Source organism: Trifolium pratense, linkage group LG1 (assembly GCF_020283565.1).
Source record: "Trifolium pratense cultivar HEN17-A07 linkage group LG1, ARS_RC_1.1, whole genome shotgun sequence".
In the NCBI taxonomy this organism is placed as follows: Eukaryota; Viridiplantae; Streptophyta; class Magnoliopsida; order Fabales; family Fabaceae; genus Trifolium; species Trifolium pratense.
The window spans coordinates 24,778,576-24,793,113 of NC_060059.1; the positions used below are offsets into that span (position 1 = coordinate 24,778,576).

General features: G+C 32.3%; 1 pseudogene; it reads right to left on the bottom strand.

Annotated features, from left to right (window-relative positions):
• Positions 1-418: 418 nt before the first annotated feature.
• LOC123906608 lies at positions 419-12,489 on the bottom strand (annotated as a pseudogene).
• Between the last annotated feature and the right edge of the window lie 2,049 nt (positions 12,490-14,538).

Here is a 14,538-nt window from a genome sequence, read left to right on the forward strand (position 1 = left end):
TCTTTAATGAGATAACAACAAAAATAATCCTTTTTTTTAAACGTACAAATGATCACAATTTAATCTAATATTACGATGAGTAACCTCTTAAGTCTTATGAATCCATTTTAGGATTTACGGAGGTGAAAGCCGTGAAAGGTGCTTGTTGCGAGGAGAGTTAAATGCCAGGGCTCCTTCCTTGCCTGCCTGTGTCAAACCTTTGTCCCAACAAACAAGACCATGTTTTTTTGGGATCAATTTCATCCTACGGAGGCAGCTTTGCGTATCTTTGTCGACAGAATTTTCGATATTAATATGAGACAGCTAGTAGTAGCCTAAGTTAAGAGTTAGCAATTAATTTTTCCCTTCAAAAATCAAATGACTTTTTTTTTTTGCACGCCATCGAACCAAAATTGTAGACAACAACATGAAAGGGGTATTAGACTATTGGTTTAATTAATAATAAAAAGGATGGTCCGTAAGAAAGGTGTCGTGGAAAAAAATTGTAATACATGGAGGCCATTGATTCCACATTAGCTAAATCATATCAATAGACATATATGGAGGCTATTATTATCTGCATCTAACAGTGATGAGTGATGACTAATATTAATATGATGAAGATCCTTGTTGAAAACTACAACCAAAAGACTTGGTCATGATGCATTAGGAACTAGAGAATATCTCCTCGAAAAAAAGGTTTAAGTCGCCACTGTCAATATCGAATGTCAACAATTTCTCCATGGCATTCTGCATTAGACATGTCTATTTTGAGTAAACGATATCCAATATGTAATAATATCTTTAATTTGACTTTTGAAACTGAAATGATACCTTGTATTCATCATCTTGAGCGGAGATGTTCTCATTGCATAACCTCTCAACACAATTGTTTTTTGAAACAGCATCCAACACAACTTCTGCTCTTTTTATAATTTCGTCTGGCACGCCTGCATGAACGATGTAGCTATCTATCAGAAACTGAGAATGGAAAAAGAAGACTCAACATTATTCATCACACTAATAAAAAAGTAAAATAAAATAAATATAAGATTATACTGTGTTGAGCATTACAAATACCAGATAAAGCATCCATCCAATATCAATATTTTTAGTTTCATCTTCAAAGTAAATTTTAGTCCCTATTCTGTATAGTTTTTTGTTGACTGGCCTCTGCTGTACAGTTTTCACCAATAAAATATACTTCTAGTAACATATCATCACACCCTCTCTTCTCTTATGCTGTATTGGTTTACACAGTGAAAAATAGTGCTTAAAAGAGTGTATTAGAGTGTTACTAATACTCATCTTTACTAATTTGGCTTTTGGTCCCAACAACTAATACCTTGTTTGTATTATTATTAGATTTTTCTATAATCAATCAACTAAGGCAATGCTTCTGGTAGAATATTTATTAAGCAAACAGGTGTTAAGTATCAATCCCTCTATTTCTTGGTTATTTGGGCCTTAGTTCTTATAATTTCTAGTAGCTAAAAGTAAATGGTCCTTATTTTCCACCAAGGATTAATCCCTCTAATTTAAGGTCTGGTTTTATATGACATGAAATTATTGACCTATAATTGGGGTGGTGATGGTGAGGTCTAGATTCCCGACAAAGGCAAGGGATGGGTCATGAATTGTGATAGAACAAAGTCAGCAAACTGTGTGGGATCCCACATTGGATGACATATGATTATATGACTGAATCCGCCCCCAACCTATAACTTCCCTGTAAAAAACTCAATTACGCACAACTATAGGAACTAAAGGCACCCTTAGACCATGTATATTTATCAGTGACTCATAGAATGGCCTGATTTTATTACTATTAGCGTAAACATAATGAAGCTGTCTACATCGTACAAGTGATTGAAAAATGAAGCAATGCTATCCTTTCCTTTTCCTCTCTCTTAGCGGCACATTCGTGAAGGCGATCCACCAATTAAACCAGGCACATGACAGTTAAGAGTGTTTCTGACATTCATTATCTCTTGCAAAGACAATAGGGTAAGGCATTTCAAATGCTTTTAACTTTTCTTGTGATTTGAAAGAGTTCAAAGAATTCATATTTATCCCATAAAAGCATTCTTTATCAATAGATTTCTCAAGAAATTTAGTGATTGCTCAGAATCAGAATGCCATTACATTACTTCTATGGAGAAAAACCTAAGATTTTACCAATATATATCACATGTTCATTTTTAAGACTTAAAACCAAAGATTCCACTTCCACTCACCTGTCCGCGCATCCTCCCATCGTGTTATAGTAAAATTAAGAACCTTAGCATAGACCTTTTACAAGGAAACCATAACGAAAACAGACATTCATGTATCTCCTTATATAAACAGTAATCTTGTAAATTACCTGCAAGCAATGCACAGTGCAGCCCTGCAGGATTCCCAAAAGAACTCGTGTCATTTCCATCCATATTTCAATTGATATCAAATATTAGTAGTAGTAAAGCAAAAGCATACCATAGCTATGATGCACATGCCCTGGAACAAGTCTGCATCAATATGAAAATAAGTTGATAACAAAGCTGAAATCTCCTCAGATGAAGAACCATTTTAGTTCCATACTAATTTAAATAATCTAGAAAGTGTGAGGATGTCATTGAACGCATCGAATACAATCACTCATGCACATATTATTATATATTAGGCTATTAGCTATATCAGGATGGGAATGTTGAAACAAATGTATGCTCAAATATATAAATTTTGGCTAACAGTTTCCCATATCCAGAGTCTTCCATAAAAAGGTTCGCATTTTATTAGGTTATATGGGCCGTGGCATCAAATGCCCTTGTGAGGTAAATATAATTCATAGCATACCACGTGGCACAATCAACAAAAAGATACCTATATAAAAATACGATGTCTTCCATTTGAGTTGAATTGTCTTTCAGGCCTCAGTATACTCATCGTGTAGAACTTAATCTGCTCAGACTAAAATAGTCCAAGGAAACCATACTTTAATTATCATTTATCTCAATTGACAGTTTTAAAACATCCAACTCCACCATAATGAATAAGTACAAAACCTTGGTCAAAGAACACCCATGCAATAAATCCATCAGATGAGTGCACATGAAAACCTACAAAATTCATACAACAAATGACAAATACGATGAACATGTTATCACAATGTCATTTATGGAATTATCACAATGTCTTCCCCTTTAAGATGAACATAGGCTGAATCTATATATAAGCATGCAGATCTAATTGAAAGACGGCTTCCACTAAAGAGGCAAGGGCAGGCCATAAAAAAGTATTGAGAAACCAACTGAGCATGGTCCATCACCAACATAGCATAATTAAAAATTACATCAATTTTCAAATTTGAAATAAAAGATTGACATTTCAGGAATATAACTGTTAAACCTTTGGAGGTTCATCACATGTGATAAAGTGATTTATGGCCCCTGCAAGCAGACCAACACCGTCTGAAAGGAGATCAAAACATATATGCTAAAAATTAGTCTCTTCAATAAAGACATGTATTACACACATATTAATGTTTTAGACATTTCACAAACATTGAAGAAACTGACCTTCTGTAAGAGTACCTTTACCAAATTCATCCACCAGACACAGAGATCGTGAAGTAGCATGCCTGCAGGTGCAGGTTTTCACCACAACAACCATAATTAAATCTCTCACTATCATTACATTTCTATCATATCAGTTCCCACATGACCTCTAAATTCAAAACCTATAGGTTGTTACTGGAAAAACAACAATAAAATCTTTTACTATAACTACATTTCTATCATGCATTAACTTGACATATAACCTCTAAATCCCTTATACGGTTTTGAATTTTTTTTGTTTCTCTTTATCCCTGACTATTAGGGTGAGACTATCCTCCAAATTATATAAGACACTGTATCCTTTTTATATGTTTATAATGAAAACTTCATTATAGTTGTTTTCCTGATCCTCTATTGTAAAGTTATAAGAGTAATGTGGAAGAAAGGGTCATCCGCACAGTTAAAATAGTAGGTGAATATTCAGATTAGCCCAAGATTAGTTTTAGTTCAATGTAATAGAGTTATCCTTATCGGCCTTTTTTCGGCATACCTCAGCATCATCCCAATTTGATGTAGATCAATCATAAATGTTGATTGTTCTGCTGTCATAAGCCTGCTTCCCATCGCACAAAATATTCTGCAGTTTTTATCCCCCAAAAAAAATGTTAACATTAAGATTGTAATATCTTCTTTTTAAAAAGTTAAGATTGTAATTACTAAACATACAAAGGTGAACTCCTGTCTCACAATAAAATACATGGGATACAAGAAAGGCATACCTATCTGTCAGTCCAACAGTTGCTGCATCAGCTGGTACAAAACTACCGATGTGGGACAGGAAAACAATTACAGCCACCTGGAAAACACTTGGTTATTTTTTTTACCATAGCATCATGTAGTAAGGATCAAGTATCCGAAAAATTGTATGCAAAATAATATTTTTGTTCAACTACAAAACCGATAAAAACTTGTTAAAGTGAAGTACATAAACAGACAAGCTCGCCACATCAAGTAAATAAAGTTATTTTAAGTTTGTAAATTTAGAAAAAAAAATTGTAATTGTCCAAAGAAAATTGTCCTCGTTACTCCTGAAACTTCTATATGACATGCAAAAAGGTCCCATGCCCAACGGACTCATCCAGCTAACATTCACCACATGAACCGAATGACTGCGTCCAATTGGTGTAATAATGTCTCAAAATCATAGGCAAAAATACATTACACTGATGATACAACAGAGTCAGAGATGTATGGCCTGCAAAGCAGTAAAAAAATATTTCATTTGTATTTATCACTTGTTAAATTGTTGTATAGTAATCAGTAAATCTTCTGGGGTTTATTTATCACTGTCTGTAACTTATTTACAATCTGTAACTTCATTCTGAAATGGGTTTTTCGGTTTCAAGATTCAAAACTCCGTTAATAATTGTAGCATTTAGAGTTGTCAGATCAGATGAATAATAACAATCAGCAGTTGATACGTACACATACTGTTAAAAACAATAGTTCTGATACATATTTGAACATTAGAAATAGAGGTTAAAAATAAGATGGTCTGCCTCTTCAACATTATTGCAATTTGAAACAATAAATACAAATGGTCTAGACAATACATATTCTAGGAATATAAAGAACTAATTACTGACCAACCTGTTTTATATAGATACTCTTCCCAGAAAAGTTAGGACCAGTAATGATATTAACTCTTCCTGATAAAGAGTAATTGAACAGGGATTAAACAGTAAAATTATATCCAATAGGATTTCTTGGCCGTAATTTAGCTAATATCAGTTATTTATATCTATAACTATCTACCATCATGAAAAATCTTAGTATCGTTAGGAATAAATGTGTCTACAGTCATTTCCTGTAAAACATGCCTACAAACAAAATCAATTGTTATCATTAGTCATTTAAATAGTTATCCATTATGAAGAGGTTTGTTACGAATCAGATGGTTCAAACCTTCCATTTTTTATATCGAGCATGTTTTCTTCGGTCAATAAAGGTCTGACATAATTGTTCTGTCGAGCAACCAAAGCCATTGACAAAAAGCTGGGGAAACAAATTATCAACGATGAAATGCCTGGGCAAGCACATGTAATTATAATGACAAAAATTGATCATACCAGTCCAGTTCAGCCGCAAAAGTTGAAACCTTTATCAAATGGATTGAGAACAATGATACATGTGAAAACAAGTCTCTAGTGATCGCCCTCTCCATATCTTAAATGACAGAATTCAGAAATAATCAAGTAAATGTTTGCACCAAAGACCAAGTATTGCAACTCTAGAAGCAAGATAACATTCTCTGTAATGTATCTTATATATGAATCTGTTTTTCTGAATGAGTTACATCAAGGTTTGGAGCTAACTCCTTACAATAAGAGAGGGCAATTCGTCTGTTACTGACCAACACAAGATGCAGAACAAGGAAATAAGTAATATAAATGGAACAGACTCCTTCCAAGATGAAAACAAAGCATATAATAAAAGAACTATAAAAAACGTGGAGGTTGTTGACTTTCTAAAGCTGCAGCATGAAAGACTGGGTGCACCTTATTTTTTGAATTTCCCTCAATAGATCCGCCAAAAAGTGAAAAGACATCAGGGAAATATCAAATAAATAAGTAATTACCTAGAATTTTATGATAGATATCTCCTAGAAGATTGTCCAATTCTCTTGTCTTTGGCGTACGATAAAAGTATCTTTTCGTCTCTCCATCTTCATCACAAAACTATATTTGAAATGATTGCCATCAAAATAGAATATATTGATTAGAATAAATTACTTAAACAAAGTGGAAACACCAACATACAGTGTATTCCCATTCTATAAGTTTCTCGAGAGTAGCTTCTTCAAGTTTTTCTTCAAAGATGCACATCAAATATCCTACAGCAAACAAAAAAATATGCAAGAAAAACACGTTAATATAGCAGTCGCCTAAGAAATAGTGTATTAAGAAATAAGAATAGTATACGCTTATTAGCAAATATAATTCAGCAAGAACAGTGAAACCACTCGTTACATGTTTTCTGGATACAAAAATTATTCATAGTCAGGACTACCTATTTTCTGTATATAATCAATACATGGAACAAACTTGTCCTTGCATAGATCGGGGAGTTGTGCAAGTTCCAATGATGAAACCTGTAAAAAAATGTATTATGATGAATACACACACAGCATATTTGTTTTGCTGAATTAGAATTTTGAATTTTCATCAAAGACTACCTCTTCCAGGAATTCTGGCAGTTCCTCATATATTTGCCTTAGCTCATCCAACTAAGAATAACCAATTTATCAAAAGTCCAAAATAAAATATCAGCCACAGTAAAAAACAAATTTTACATTATGAAGGAAGAAAATTTATGTAGTAGAATAAAACTTCAACAGCTATGGACTAATTCATCTGTTGAACAACTACGCAAATGCTTGGCGGAACAATTTGAGGGATCGAAGTTTAACCTCATCACAGAAACCTTCTTTCACCACTGTCATATAACCCTTCTCTTTACTTCTATTTACATCAATAACCCCAATTATCTGTAAAAGATGGTCAGTTATAACAGGAATCCAATTAAAGGATAACCAACAAATGTCACTCATACTCAAAAAAGGATCAAATAAGTTTCTAATCTCTAGATTGTGTTGACATTAAAGATGCTCTTTTTTAAAATAAAATAAAATTGGATGCCTTAAATCATCAAAGCACCATTATACACAATTTAGTTTTTGCATCTCATTCTGGTAATTAATAGGAATAAGAAAATATAACATACCAGCTCATAGACATAAGCAAGCTCCGTTGTTATGCATGAATTTGCCTGCAGTAGTATTGCGCATTAAAAAAAAATCATTTAAGCTAGAACCTATACAAGTGCACTTGAAGAGAATGGATGCGTACCATCTCAACAATATCCAAGTTCAAGTACTTCAATTCTTCTTGAAGACCTTCGGAAATTCCAACTTCAAATATCTTGTTTATATGCAATAGTGCACTGATGCTCTTAAAAGATTAAAAAAAAAAAAGATATAAGAACAATTTTGTGACACCAAAATGTGATATTCATCGGCAAATTCCTGTGACTCTCAACAGTTTGAACTTCACAGGAGAATATATAATGTTTATCCTAAGAGTAAAGGCATCCTCTCATACATACCAAACTTGTGTGTCAAAATGAATTCATTAATTAACAGCGTACTTATACTGCTATGTACAAGAACAACATCAATGCCCAATATACTCATATCATGACAAAAATAATGGATAATCCAGGAAAACTATGAAAAAGATATTCCATCCATATATATTTATTTTTTTTTCAAAAAATGACATTTAAATAATTCACATATTTATATCATTTTTTATAAATCACAATCAAACCATATAGAATAGAATGGAGTAAACCTCGGGGAGTAGAAATAGAATCCAGATAGTTTAAATGATTTTATGTCACGTTTGCAACTTTTATGTCATGTCATTTTTCCAGCAGCAAGACTTCGTTATTTTTCAATCATTACTTACAAGCTTAGACAGAAAGTAGGAATAATATGAGCGGGGGGATTACTAGAAACAAACTTTCGGTTCCCCAGGCAACAAGTAACAGGATACAAACAAAGGTGCTTACAAGTTTATGCCTTTTTGTTAATGGAATTGGGATCACAACATAATAACTCAAGGAACCTTTTACATGTAGAAGCAAGCATGACCTCAAACAGCACAACAAAACAATAACTGGAAATCAAATAAAGGCCTCAAAGACAAAATTACCTTCAGAAGTGCTGCCCAATCATTGCTAGTGCATATGGAGCTCGGAGAGTCAAATTTCTTGATTGATTGAAAATTAAATATTTGGACATATAAGTATACAGAGAAATAAACTTATGCTGAACAGAGAAACATCATATTCTTAATTATACAAAAATGGACCAGCCTATCTTCACATAACAAAACTCTATACTCATAAGATAAAACACAAATATCAATGCAGCATGTAATAGTTAAAATATCAGTTTCAACAAGATATTGACTTATTTTTTGAAAATTTCAACAAGATATTGATAATACTCAATATATGTGAAAATGGTTTTTAAAAAATCCAATAATTACCATAACAATTAAGGGCATACATCATACTATTTTTCAATAATCAGTTGACCCCTAAGAAAACAGGATCTATAGAAGAGAGCTTATTAGAAGGACAACAACATATTCAAATAAATTGGGGGGAGGTGGGATCAGGAGAGAATTTTCATGCCTTAAGCAAGTGGGGTATGTCTTTCACAGATTTCAGGGTTTCTCGTAAAGAAGCAACAAGTTCTTCTGAGCATTGAAAGAAAGATATCTATTTCCCATCAAAGAAAATCAGTTCTTTTTTACTAAATAGCTAGTTCATCTACAAATGTACAATAAAGTAATACACTATAAAAGGATACAGAATTTAAGCGGTAGTTTAGAACTTCAAGATCAAGTATGGGCCTCAAGAACCACTGTCTGAAATGGGAATACGACAAAAAATCACTAAGTTTTAATGTTTAAGATGTATAAGTATTCAATCTCACAAATTTAATAGTTTGTTACTTATCACCTCAAAAGACGTCTACCCATTGGTGTGACACACTGCATTCAGGACAAACACTTATTCATGTGTTGCATGAAACTGGCACTCACTAAATTGAATTAAACAGCTCCAACAAACCTTATTCATCATTCCAAATACAGAAAACCTGCAATTAAGACATATTACCTCAGAAAGTTACTGAATTTTAAAGTATAATATACTAGATTGAGTCAGCAACTACCCTTCTTTTGCTCTACCAATTCCCATGTGGCTTGGGTGCTTGTCTATCTGGAATATTTGTAATGCTTCGTGAGCTGCTGCATCAAGTTTGATAAAGTTATTTCTGTATCTCCAATTTAAAGAAAGACACGGGTTGAAATCTACATTATCTCCTTTCAAATAGCACAAAGTTGAAGAATAAAATATGGATTGCATTTAAGGGCCGAGTATGTGTAAGGATACAGTGAAATTTCTGCTGAAGAATCTATTGTAATTGATGTATTTCCAGATTCTTTTTGCTCAAGAGTGTCTACAATCCTTTCATTCTCTAATATTGCAAGAATGCCACCACTAGCACGAACTTGTACTTCACTTCCCATGTCCATCATGGAACTCAACTGCAATTGTAACATGGAATAAAGGGCAGAAATACATGTAAATCTGTTGGAGTATTGCACTGATATATGGAAGGAAAGGAACAATGATTCAAACACCAGACTTAATACACGTAAAAAATATCCAAAGAAAAAATATTTACATTATTAATCTAAGCAGGTGCATTTATATGTAACAAACTTAAGATGCTTGGAAGATCCCCTAATATGATATATTGAAACAAAGATGATAAAATGCAGTAGTAGTAGTTTCGGACTCACAAAGTAAATCCTCTCCTTGACGTCTAATCCGTCATCCATTCCCGCCACCCGAAGGTAAACTAATCTGTAAAAGAAAGAGGGAGAGAATGAGAAAGAAGAAGCAAATGAATGCTAAGATTTCAGCACACCATTTTTGTTTTTCCTTTTATTGGAACGATTAGATTGGCAATTCACCAAATAAAATTTCATACAATATCCTCGTTCCAAATCAAAATGAAAAATTATGCATGTTAATTAGAACAAGTACAAAAGAAGACAGTTTGTATCTCTTGAGGGAGAAGAGTTTTGCCGCCTATTGTGGTCCTAACTTTTCTGGTCCTAACTATGCATGTTAATTAGAACAAGTACAAAAGAAGAGTATACAAGTACAAGTAGTGAAAGTTAGGACTAGAAAAGCACAAAAGTTAGGACCAGTAGTGAAAAATTATGCATGTTAATTAGAACAAGTACAAAAGAAGAAAGTTTGTATCATTACTGGTCCTAACTTTTCTGGGAAGAGTATCTATATAAAACAGGTTGGTCAGTAATTAGTTCTTTATATTCCTAGAATATGTATTGTCTAGAGCATTTGTATTTATTATTCTAGCAACATATCATTGACAAGCGCACTGCAAACACTTGATAAAAAAATTCTTTTAAGATTTTAGCTGCTTCAATACCTGTGCCACGCTTGCTCATAGCTGAATATTGAACTTTTCACAAGCTTTACTGTAAGAGCCTCAGCTACTTCATCTGCATTACATCAATTGGTAAAATGATCCAAGAGCTAGGTTTTTGTAATTCAACCACATGATGTGCACTATACCACTTCGTTGCAGAGCAGCCAAGAAAGATTCTTCACATTTAGTGCTTGTGTATATGACCAGAGGGTTTGCTTGAAATTTCACTGCATTAGCCATTGAAGCCATAAGACATTCATACATTACAACCCATAACTAATAAGAAAAACATTTACTGCAAGTCATTAGGGGCATGTGGAGCACAATAGTGACACAATGAAATTAGGGTGAAACGACAACACATAAAGCAATTAGGTTCCAGTTTCAACCATGATGGAATACCGCAACCAGGAGCAACGTAGAAACTAAAACTGAAATCAAATCCAACAACAATAATGGGGGAAATCATACCCAGATCAATAACCGAAAAACCTTTATCCCCGTCATCCCAAACTTCAAGCACATTTAGCTGTCGGAGGCTGGAATCATAATATGAAACTCCAATTCTGTAAAGAAGATTTGAGAGTTCATCAAATCAAGAATACATGATTTAAACCCAAACCGAGATGTTCCTGTATCATGGGATTCATACATGCACTGCATATACCTTTTATAGTTATCTAACCACTTTTTACCAATCACTCGGCATATTATAATTTTTATATTATTTTTAATTATCAATGTTTCTGAAACAGTTGGCCACTCAATTTCAACTACCATCCTGCAACATCATTCTTCACACAATTTCACCTCCAATCATGCACAGAAACTATGATTTGATTCTTGCATCAAACAATTTTATTCTAGATTGGTTGGCAATTTCTAGCAACAGATATTTGAGCTACTAAAAGAAAGCTTACCTATGACCATTTTGTATGCAGGCCATGTAAACCTACATAACTCAAAAAAATCCAATTAAGAACTGAGATTACAGTGGAGTAAATTATCAATTTAAGCAAAAATATTACAAGAACTAAGCATCGAAGCTGATGAGTTATTTATGTGTAACCTCTAAGAAATTATAATATTTTCATATGCTAACTTCTAATCTAATATGAAACATGTTGAATAAACTTATTTAAAACTCAATTTAGAATTTAGTACTTAACTTTATTACACATAGACCTCAAGAATACTTGTCAGCTTATATAAATCATGTTAAGAAATTTCTTACACAAAAGAAATCACGTCACTAAATTGAAACTTATTCTTCTTTAATTTGAACATTCCAGTAACTCTTAATTCAGCAGCACAATATAAGGCCACACCTCCCGGCTCCCGCCATAGATGTCTAATTAATAACTGTGACTTATTATTGATTATCATACACTGAGCTTGAAATAGCAAATTATTAATTATTTGAAGATAGGATTAAAGATTAAGCAAAATCACTCTCTATTTCAGTATCAACTTCAGTTCATCAAATTAAACGATTATAGACCGTTATTAACTACAAATTAACTGTTTAATTTTCCAGATTCTCTATAAAAACGCAATAATTAATCAATTGCGCCGATTTCAGTTTTAACCTCGTTGATCTGAAACGAAGTGTGTGATTGTCAAGGAAAATAAAATTAATTAGCATAAATAATCAAAGGATTTAATTAAGTTTGTGGAATTTTCTCGCATTTTCTACGCGGTAAGAAACGAAAAATTGGAAGAAAAAGATGCGTGAGGAATAGACCTGAGGAACGTCATCGATTTCATCATCCATGTCCTCCATTTTTGGCGATCTTGTTTCTGAGCTAGCGAGTAAACGAGCGAGTTAATGTGAAAGGAAAATGAATGTGCGAGAAAGTAACGGAAATTTGAGCGGGGAAAAATCGAAATGGAGAAGCTCTGATTTTATACTGGGGTGGAAACTGGAAAGCAGTGGAAAATCTGAATAACTGCTGCGATACGGCGTCGTTTGCTGATCCGAGAAGCATGGACTCGTGTCATATAGGTCCAATTACAGCTTATCAAAACAAAAAAAAAAGGCCCAAACAAAGCTTATTAAAATAAAAAAAAGCCCAATCATAGCTTCGATCTAGTCGTTGTAATAATAGTCGTGTTGTGTCGTAAGTACAATTTAGTTGATAGTTATAAAGACGTTGATATGCATCTAAATTGGGACTTCCTATTTTCACAATGTATGTGTGTGAGTTTAGTCACTAGACTACTTTTTTTTTTACGGATAGTCACTAGACTACTTAACAACAATAAAAAATCTTCAATACTCATATAATTTTTACGAGTATATGTTTGTTCTAACATAGTAGGCAAAATCACAGAGAAATCCCGCGACAATATGAAAACTCCACTTTGTTTACAATCTTCTTGAACCTTTAAGAAGTCGGAGAAGAGCTTACACATTTCATTACTCACCTTCTCCACTTTATTGAAAAATTCATTTTACCCACCACCGTATCAAATACTTCTATTCAACCGAGTCATATGTCTTTTTAAAATGAACTTTAAACAAAAGAAGCTCCTTATCTATATATATAATTCCTAAATAGTTCTCCTAACCCTAATCCACTTAGACCAATTAAATTGTTTTATTTAGACACATCATCTATTTAAATCCAATTAAATCACTCTACAATACCACATCATTTCTACTTATATTATTATTATTATTATTATTATTATTATTATTATTATTATTATTATTATTATTATTATTATTATTGTCATCTCTATACTTTTCATATTCTACATTTATATACTTATGGCTTTTTAATATACACTCACTCAAGCCTTTACTTACCCTTTACTTTTTTTAGCGAATATAATAATTTTTGCTTACTATATTATAATAAGGAGAATACAAAAATACACACTAATTAACTTTGTAACTTCCGTTTATATATTTTCATCTCTTAAGTCACAATTCAATTTTCATCCCTTTGACTCTTCTACCAATATTTTAATATATAGGATACAATTGTTTTAATTTGTATCTTATTCATATTTTCCTAACTAACCGTTACGAATGTTAGAAACAAATATTTTCATCCCCTGATGCTCAATCATGTGCTTAACAATATTACCATTTGTTTTTTTGGTTGAACGTGAGAATAGATTTTTTTCATATCTTATATGTGCAATTTCTCTTTCCATTATCTTGCTTCTTCATCTTTTGTGCATCAGGTATAAATACTTATGTTATTTTCTAAAACCATGATTTGTTGTAGTTATTTTATTTTTTGCGAAAATTAACTTTTTGCATAACAAATAAAATTAAGAGAATTTGACATTTTTTGTTTGTTGCAGATTATACATTCAACTTTTGTGTTGCACATCCATTTATAGGTTTAGTTAAGTGCTACTGTATATGTGTATTCATATTCTATTATGTTACAAATTAAATAATATATACTTTATTTTTAATTGAATTATGTAATAGTTGTTTTACTTTCCTTTCCTTTACTTTTTTATTTATTCATTTTTTTTATTGATATACTTATTTTTATAATTTTTGATTTTAGGTTTTGGGTCATCATCTCTTACTCAAAAGAACTGAACTGTGAGGTTGGTGCTATTCACATATGTCCCTTTGGAATATTTTTAAAAGGTATGTACCCTTTAATTTTATTTGTTTTATTTGAGTTTTTCTAATTCTGTCACTATTTATATGCCAATTGTATGACTTAGATTTTGCCACATCTCTTTTCATCCAATCCTTTGTGTGTTTTAAATAGATTTATATGTTGTGCGGAGATATATCATATTACTCCTGTATATATAAATTTTAGATAGTTATTTTGTTACTCATGTAAAGTAAACCATAATCCTTAAACCAATAATATTTCTTCATTTAACCACTCACTTACAATGCCACATCACTTTTTCTTAAAAAATAAATCTTTTAAATCTCGG